The 9,529-nt window shown below is 33.0% G+C and overlaps 1 pseudogene; it reads left to right on the forward strand.

Annotated features, from left to right (window-relative positions):
* The first annotated feature begins 4,914 nt into the window (after positions 1 to 4,914).
* On the forward strand, positions 4,915 to 9,004 carry LOC120204285 (annotated as a pseudogene).
* The last annotated feature ends 525 nt before the right edge of the window (positions 9,005 to 9,529 follow it).

A 9,529-nucleotide genomic window follows, 5' to 3' on the forward strand; every position in this document is an offset into this window, starting at 1 on the left:
CAAAGAGCATTGGAATATTGTAAAGAGGATCCTAAGATACATCAAAGGGACCTCAAATGTTGTATTATGTTACATAGAATCAAACTTACTAATCAATGGGTATGTAGATTCTGACTATGCAGGGGATTTGGATAAAAGCAAATCTACTACATGATATGTGTTCAAAGTTGTTGGTGGAGCTGTAAGCTGGGTTTCAAAATTGCAGTCAGTTGTGGCTACGTCCACAACAGAGGTAGAATATGTAGCAGCTACACAAGCCATTAAAGAATCAATTTGGTTGAAGATGCTATTGGAGGAGCTTGGGCACAATCAAGAGTATGTCTCTCTGTTTTGTGACAGTCAAAGCACCTTGCATCTAGCAAGAAATCCAGCATTTCATTCAAGGACTAAGCACATACGAGTTCAGTATCATTTCATTCGTGAAAAGGTGGAAGAAGGAACGGTAGATATGCAGAAGATCCATACCAAAGACAACATAGCAGATTTCATGACGAAGGCAATCAATGCTGATAAATTTACCTGGTGTCGATCCTCCTGTGGCCTGTCAGAAACGTAAGCAACATGAAATGTACAAGGTAGAAAGAATGGTGTGAAGATATGATTGTTCCAATCAAATCTTCAAGTGGGAGATTGTTGAAAATTGGCAATCCAAATTGCATCAATTGTCAACATTATGGGTGGCAATTTGGTGGCATTAATGGGGTGGCAAAATTGGTCAAATTTGGCCACCAAATTGTTGAAAATTTTGGATGGTAAAACTATGCAATTAGTCATTGTAATTTAGGGTATTTACAAAATAGTCCTTAAAGCTTCAACTATAAATACTCTAGTTCATTTAGCTTCAAAACCATCCCAAAGCATTCTAGCTTTCTTCCAATACTAGAGATAATTTAGAGAGTTTCTTGAGAGTTGTTTTCTCCTTTTTATCAAGAGAGAATTATCATTGTTTTCTCCTGGTAGATCGAGAGAGGTTGTAATTCCTATTTTCTCATAGTGAAATTCTTCTACCGTTGCCCGTGATTTTTACCCTATATTATTAAGGGGTTTTCCACGTAAATTTTGTGTCTCTTTTATCTTCATTTTTATTTTCTCAAATTATCAGTTGCGATTTTGCTCTATCCGATAGTTGTCTTCCGCAACAACTAGTGGTGTCTTGTTTTTATATCATTTGTCCAAACTATTAACTACTTTTTCGGATTTAAATATGAATAATACCTCCTACTGTGTTAAAAAATTGAGAATAACCTTTCTGAATCAAGCTTCTGCCACACTGAATATACAAGAACAGTAAATAGAAAACGGAGTTAGCTCCCAATTCAACCACATTTGAATAAGAAATGTACTTGTCTTATGGCTAAGATAACAAATTAAAAAATATCATTGCTAGTAGATTGGTTTCTGTAACATGTTCTACATTATGCATAGACATTCAATGCATTTTACTGAAATTTCAATCCACTTTCCATATATGTGTGTGTGCGCGTACACGTGCACGAATTTATGTTCAAGTTAGTGTCAAGGAATAACTGATAAGCAGATTATTGCAACAGTAGGAAACTCTGCAATCAGTTTGTCTACGTTACTTCTGAAGCAGTGATCACCGAAAACTCCGCGCAATGACTACCTAGCTAACTTAGAAGCGAGCAATCATTTATATGAAAAATTACTTACTAAAAGAGAAAAATCTACAAGTTCTTCATTCCAACTGAAAGCCAACAGCCTGCACCTCTTTGTTCAGTTCAGACAATCCTCACCAAAGAATATTTGCAGTTGAGTAACTATATCCAATATATAAAAGAATTTAAAATCAAAATGTTGTGAGCGAAAGTACCACGAAGAAAACTCTTCCATATTAGATAATTAAAGCCACTAATAAGCAGGACCTAAACCAGATGAAGAAAAGGATGAATCCCAACATTGCAAAATCAATTTTTCTTATCACTTGAGGGAAAAAATATTGCTTTTTAAACTTTGATTTAACCTCCTATAAGTCTTATTAGGATCTAAGCCGTAACTTAAAATAAAATAATCAATCAAGTACCCATATATTGGTACCAACTTGAAACTAAAATCATTTTCGAAATCTTCTCAAAATTGAATATTAGTTCGACAAGATTTAGTTCAAACCAAGATCCTAACATAGTTTTAACCATAAAAGATAGTTGATTAAGGTTTATCATCAACTAAAGATGGAAAATTAAAGAATCCACCATGAAAGAGCTTGAAAAAACTATTACAGATTTGGCATTTTCAGTTTAGACCATAAAATTGAATTGGAAAACATCAATATGAACAAAAATCAACCAAGAAATATATTCGTTACCTCATTTGGGGATATCCAAGGCCGGCAGTGAAGCTTCTCAAACCCCTCTCTATTTCAACCTAAGGAAAGAAAATACAAATTTTGGATCCAAACGTAAATGAAGCAAACAAGAAGAGGAAAGAAACAGTGTAAAAGCAATTACATTTTGATATTGCAAATAAATCCATAGATTATCACATACTAGAAAAGGAAAACCTTAAAAACGGATTGAAGATTTAACCTTATACGAAGAAAAAAAAAAGAACGAAGAGAATGTGTGTTGAGAGATTTCGGGTTCTTTGAGGTGGTTATCTCAATTGTTGCCCGCGTTTGGAGTTCAAAAATTGAAAACAAAGAGTAGAGAAAGGGAGTGAGAGCGGCGGAAAGAAACAGGTAGAGAAAGAAACGATGAAAAAGATAGAGGGTCTAGGTTTGATAATTTGCTGCATTTGTAATTAAAAACGCCACAAATGTACTGAAAACTTGTGGCGCTTCACAAAATCGCTACTATATATGTATCTTATTGCGACGTTTTCTAAAAAACACCACTATACATTCATCTTTTTACGGTGTTTGTTTAAAACACGCTACTAAAGTACAAGTCTGTAGCGATTGTTGTAAATAAACACCACTGATGTCCATTTTGGTAAGAGAAGATAATGTCATCCTAAATCGTTCTTATTTACTCACTTCTAAAATATGTGTTATTCTCCTGTTTGTTCAAGAGGGGTTAAATTTTTCAATTTCAACAATAACCTACTTAAAGGGTGTTCAAACTAAAAATAATAATTCAAATCATTATACTTTTAAAATTTTATATCAAATATTTATTTTTTAAAAGGACAAGAATTAGAATATTTTTAAAAAATACACAGATTAAAATATTTTTTAGAATATTTAATAAGGTTTAGAATGAATTTTCAGATCAATGTCATCCTAAATCGTTCTTATTTACCCATTTCGACGCTAGTCCTACCATTTCAGAAATTCTATACCTCGTTTATTATTGCGAACAAAAATAAAAGGTCACGCTTTATGTTTTAAAGCTAAAAAAAAAGGAAAGAAAATAAAACAAAAAGGTCAACCTTCACACTTTAATACGAAAATAGCACGAATTAAGTAATTTTAATGATAAAAAAAATTATTATTATTTTTTGAGATTTTAAATTCAAGTATAATAAATATAAGAAGTTTAAACATAAAAATGTGAGTGTGTAATATCAAATAATTAATAAGATTTTTTGATCATATATTGCAATGTAGTTGCCTAAATTAATTAAAAAAATAGTGAAAGCCTTAGTCCCGCCCAATAAATCAGTAACACCAACCAAAAAAAAAAAAACAATAGCCCTAGAAATTTGGTCATCGGACTAATAAAATTTTGAAAATATAATATGATAAACTAAATAATATAAAAAATTTAAAATTCATATAAAACATATTTAATTATTAAAATTAAATATATAAAGTTGCGGAACATATGATAAGCACAAATACTATTATGATAAATATATAAATAATATTTTTTATTAAATATAAGTTTATAATAATCATACATGTTTTATGATAAATATATATAATTTTAAATAAATTATACTAAAAAGGATATGATGAAATATACAAATTTAGACCCTACAAATAATTTAATAATAATATAATTATATTACCAATAACTAGTTGGTTTAGTGAGATAATACACTAGATCCCTTAAGTAAGGTCAGATGTTTGAATCCTGTCGATTACTGGGTTGGGAGAGTCGCCATTGCCTTTGCAGTAGTCGATTCGGATTAGTCGATCAATAAATTAGATATCGGTGATTAAACAAAAAATAATATAATTATATTTTTAATAATATATAATGATTATAAGATAATATCTTTTTAAAACATTTATTAATTATTGAAAACAATTGTTTAAATTTATGATATTTAGAGAGAAAAATAATCCTTTTAACTATTAAAGTGAATTAATGGATTAAATATAATTATATTTTTATAAAAAGTTAAATTTGTAAATTATATAAAATAAGTACTGTAATAGTAATAAATTAAGATTAAAACTATAATTTTGATTTCAAAATTACCTTTCAAAAATAAAATTTTATATTTTTATTTGGCATGCAAAGGATTTTTTCAAATAGTTTTTCTAAAAATTATTTATTTAAAGTTATTTGTAATTTAAAATTATTTGACCCAAAATTTAAAAGGCAAAGGCGAAAGCTACATGATGGGCATAGGTCGGGTTTTTGGTCCACCCGACTCGAGAATAAGAGAGCCTCCACCTGAGACCCGACACGATCAAAATAAGGTTTCACCCGACCCGACTCGAATATATGACATAGAAACCCGACCCGAAATAATAAAAAAAATTATTTTTATTCAATAAAAATAGTGACTTAATTGAAAAAAATTATATAAAGAGATTTTTTTGGATCGGGTCGAATTTTTTTCACCCTAAATTTAAACTCGACCCGAACCCAATTTTTTTAAAAAGATCCAATTCAATCTGGTCGGATTTAAATGCCCATCCCTATCTATATCTCCTAGTCAATATTAATGAAGCCCTATGGGTTCTTAGCCAGAGGACACATTTCAAAGAGGGGGGGAGAGACAGAATTATCTGTCATGTTCCCTTCACTCAAGTCCTAATTGAAAGTAAACAAATAAAAAAGGTTAATTTAGGAGGGAAGGGAACAATGGAGAAGAAGATGAAGAAGCTAAACACCCATCATCAAAATGCCCCCAGATTTGTCTTCAATTGGACCCTTCTTCTTTTCTCTGCTTCTGTGTCCGCCATTTCCATAACAACAACAGCACCACCTCAGCCGTTTGATTATGCCGATGCATTAGCCAAGAGCCTCCTTTACTTTGAATCCCAACGATCCGGTCGTTTACCCTACAACCAACGCGTCACTTGGCGCGACCATTCTGGCCTCACCGACGGATTGGAACAAGGAGTAAATCCCCATTCTTAAACTCATTAATTCCCCTGAAACTTTCTTTTTAATTCTATGTTAAAAGTTATCTGTTATTGTAGGTGGACTTAGTGGGAGGATATTATGATGCCGGCGATCACGTCAAGTTTGGACTCCCAATGGCTTTCACCGTCACAATGTTGTCCTGGGGAATCATCCAATTCCACGACGAAATCGCCATTGCCGGAGAATTGGAGCAAACTCTAGAGGCTATTAAATGGGGGACGGATTACTTCATCAAGGAACACACCAGCCCCAATGTACTATGGGCAGAGGTGGGCGATGGGGACACCGACCATTACTGCTGGCAACGCCCCGAGGACATGACGACCTCGCGCCAAGCCTACAAGATTGATCAGAACAACCCGGGGTCGGATCTGGCAGGAGAGACGGCGGCGGCAATGGCGGCGGCGTCGATTGCGTTCAAGAAAACAAACCCACATTACTCTCACTTACTCTTGCACCACGCCCAAGAGGTACCGTAAACCTATAAATCACTATTATTATGAAAAAATAGAGTTGGGTTTTGATTTGTTTTTCATTTGTCTGGGTGGGTTTTGTTTAGCTGTTCGAGTTCGGGGATAAGTACAGAGGGAAATACGATGGAAGCGTTGCGGTGGCGAAGAGCTACTATGCGTCGGTGATCGGGTACATGGATGAGTTGCTGTGGGCAGCTGTGTGGCTTTTCGAGGCCACCGACAAGGAGGAATACTTGAATTATGTTGTAGACAATGGTGGTTGTTTTGGTGGGATTGGTTGGGCCATCTCCGAGTTCAGCTGGGATGTTAAGTATGCCGGGGTTCAAATCTAGGCCTGTAAACGAACCGAACGCACACGAACGAAGGTATGTTCATGTTCGTTCATTTAATAAATAAACGAACATAAACGAACACGAACATAAACGAACACGAACATAAACGAACAAAATTTTTTTTGTTCATGTTCGTTTATTAAGGAATATAACTTGTTCATGTTCATTCATTTAATAAATAAACGAACACGAACATAAACGAACACGAACATAAATGAACACGAACATAAACGTTGGAGACCCTACCTTCCATTGTTCTTTCATGAAAAATAGTCGACAATGCAAATCAACCAAATCTACAGTGATAAATAGCGTAAGAGCTTATTAGCAGTGATGAATGTTTTATATTAATTTCGATCGATCTTTTAAAGATAAATGATTCGGACGACTTTAATTTAACGCTATAACATTTATCTTAGTGTTCCATGATTACATATGAACAATCATTTTCCGCTATTACACTCTTTTTTAGAATTGTATAGAAACCTTTATTTTGTTTTCTGGCAAATTCTATATATTTTTCTTTTTACTGATGCTCATATACTTCCGATTTTTACCTTTATCTTCCCATCTATTTCTAGAAAGAAGTATTATGTTTTCTTGAGTTTTAGATGTGAAGATACCCACAATAACTTTACATATCAACTATTAAGTCAAATAAAACAGAGAAAGATGAAAACAGACATGTAAAACTTCATATTGCACTATAATATAACTTGTTTTGAATCTTTCAGAGATCGTCCCCACTCTCCAGTGAACAATAAGATTTGGGAAAAAAAGGGGAAAATGAATATAAGAGTGAGGTGTCTCACAGGTTAACATATTGGATTTAATCTCTAAATAAAATTGGGTTAATTATGGATTTGGTCATCAGAATATTAGATTAATATTTTTAAGATACTTACAAATTGATCACCAAAATTAATTTAAGAAGATTGGGTTAAACATAATCGAACGAACATAAACGAACATAATCGAACGAACATAAACGAACATAACCAAACGAACATAACCGAACGTTCACGAACCTAAATGAACGAACGAAACCTATGTTCATGTTTGTTCATTTAATTAAACGAACAAAAAAATCTTGTTCATGTTCGTTCATTTAATAAATAAACGTACATAAACGAATTTCCCGCCGCACGGTTCATGAACGGTTCGTTGAACGTTCAGTTCATTTACAGGCATATTCAAATCATGGCCTCTAAGGTAATAATCTCTCTCTTCACTTCCAATTAAATGCTCTGTTTGCTTATATTCTTCAAGCATGTTTAATTAGAGGTCAATTCATGCTTAAGAAAAAGAAGAAGAAAATAGTCACTTCTTTTTTAGGATGATTTCAAATTTCATGAGGTCAGATCAACGTCCATGATTAAGGACTAGTTTTTAAATCATGTCGGGTTGCTTTTTTTCATCAATTTTTAACAAAATTACATAAAAGGTTTTGGTATTTTTGAAAAAAAAATCAATATAAAATTCGTATTAGTTTTAAAATATATCTGTTAAAAACTTAAAATATATATGAATATTGTTTACCTATTATATACTAATAATATATAAATATGTACATTGGTAGTAAATATTAAGGGACCACCCTTAAAAATTATATTTGTTTTTATGTTCCAAAAAACATTTATTTTAAGTAAATTTAAAATTTACTCAATATTTTTTAACTGTCTTAATATGATTTAAAACATAATTTATTACGTGAATTCTGAAAGAAAATTTAAATAAGAAAATTTTTAATGTTTGATGGGATTTGCTTTTTCCGTAGATTTAAAGATGTGATAATAGCTTAGCTTTTTGTTTAGAGCTATAACTATCGATATTTGATTATTAGTTAACTAATTTAAATTAAATATTGTAGAAATTTAATATAAGAACGTTTCTTCTAATTCAATTTGCTTCCTTCGTAAACAATAACTTAACTTTGAAGCATGCACTTAACTTTTTTTTTTTTTTAATGGAGTAGCAAAGTTAACAATAGCTTCTTTAGATTTTAAATACTTTATATATGTAAGTGCATAAATCCACGTGCATTAGATGCTTTTGAATCCCCAGTAATTTCCCATGCTCCAAAATCGGAGAGATAGATGCCAAACTAAACCCCATAAACACAAATAAAATATTGCATGAAAGTGAAACATGCAAAAACACAAAACGATGAGCTGTCTACCTAACCAAGTGAAGCGAGTGGCTAGAGGCTGTTTCATTTATGAATGTTGGCCATACCTTCACCTTCAAATATCTGAATTTTCCTTGGCAGTTGCTGGATAAAGATCAACACAAGCAGCACGCTCATATTCTGAAGCAATACCGGTCGAAAGCCGAGTACTACCTATGCTCCTGTCTCAACAAAAACAACGATACTGACGACAACGTCGATCGAAGCCCGGGAGGCCTTTTATACGTCCGACAATGGAACAACATGCAATATGTGACGACAGCGGCGTTCCTTCTCACCATCTACTCCGACTTCCTCCGGGACTCGAACCAAAACCTCCATTGTCCATCCGGAACAGTGGATCATGAAGAGAGCCTCAGTTTTGCCAAATCTCAAGTTGATTACATACTAGGTTCAAATCCCATGAACATGAGTTATTTAGTTGGTTATGGTTCGAAATACCCCACAAGGGTGCACCACAGGGGTGCCTCAATAATGTCATACAGGGAATAAAGGATTCATTGGGTGCACCCAAGGTTAAGACCATTGCTATAATCGAGCCGAGGCAACCCTAATGTTTTGGTCGGGGCGGTGGTCGGAGGACCCGACATTGACGATAACTTCGGGACCAAAGAGATAATTACATGCAAACTGAGGCTTGCATATAATACGGCTCCATTAGTTGGTGTTTTTGCTAAATTGTTACACTTAAAGGAAAGCCATGAACTAGAACTGGTTGCCTCTTATTAGAAAAATATAATATATATCAACTGGGAACAAAAAAAAGGAGAAAAATACTGTTGATGAGAACTCTAAAACATTTTTTTATTTTAATTTAGTGGGTTTTTGGTGTAGCTGAACAAAGGCGTTCAAGCCCCATTTTTATTGTATCTTCAGTTTTGTTGAAAGTTAATAACAGTGAAAGATATAAACTATAAAATTTAAACATATTATGTTTCTATTCCAGTAGTTTTCATGAATATGAAGACTGAGATTCAACTCAATTTGATCATGAGAAATTCTTTCAGAAGATTATGTGACGTTAAACAATGACCATTTTTTAATATATACAAATGTCCTAATAACCAGAGTACCAGACTGGAGGTCAAATTATTTACGTCTTCAATTCGATAATAAATTAATAGAAAAAACTAAAGCTTCTATTAATGAGCCTATTGTAGTCTAGTTTGGTTAAAACGCATGCTTCTTTTCTCAAGATGTGGGTATCAAGTCTCATTAGAATCAGAGTTTTTGCGACTTCTATAATGGGTCAAC

The sequence above is a fragment of the Hibiscus syriacus genome, unplaced genomic scaffold, assembly GCF_006381635.1.
Source record: "Hibiscus syriacus cultivar Baekdansim isolate YM2019G1 unplaced genomic scaffold, ASM638163v2 tig00010550_pilon, whole genome shotgun sequence".
NCBI lineage: Eukaryota > Viridiplantae > Streptophyta > Magnoliopsida > Malvales > Malvaceae > Hibiscus > Hibiscus syriacus.